Raw genomic sequence first — 583 nt, forward strand, 5'->3', positions numbered from 1 at the left:
CTTCAATTTCTAGTAATACAACGTTCTTTTAATGATTCTAATCTCTGTCGAGATTTAGCTGAATTTTTGCAAGGAAACTAGAGATGCAATTTTAATATAATCCTGTCACCTAATCATTACTAATATTATTATTGTGAAACAAATTCTCGAACGAGGATATAGCTTCAAGGATTCTCAAAACTCAACCCGTGACGAAGTTAGTAATTGCTGTCAAATTTGTGACGAGGGTCTACCATCAACAGTTGGGAAAAGCCACAAATGGGAGTCCCTTTCAATTAATAAAATCTACTCGCAGAATGGATAAGAGGGTTTCGAAATTTTGAGTGATATTATATGTGGCTTAATAGAATATAAAAGCAACACATTTTAAAATAAAATTACAATTTAAATTATCACCATTATGTGATTGGAAGGTTTTAATTATAGCAAAATACAAAGCAGTAAATGAACAGTGATTTTGAAAAACCAAGTCCAAACTAAGATAAAATGTAATGTGCCTATTTTCTCAAAAAATCCATTTTGGAACGGAATACTGAAATATTTGTTCGCCTATTTATCTATATTTTAGCAACAAGTCTAAATT

Source organism: Halyomorpha halys, unplaced genomic scaffold (genome assembly GCF_000696795.3).
Source record: "Halyomorpha halys isolate HHAL.00 unplaced genomic scaffold, Hhal_1.1 Scaffold50.1, whole genome shotgun sequence".
NCBI classification, from domain to species: Eukaryota; Metazoa; Arthropoda; class Insecta; order Hemiptera; family Pentatomidae; genus Halyomorpha; species Halyomorpha halys.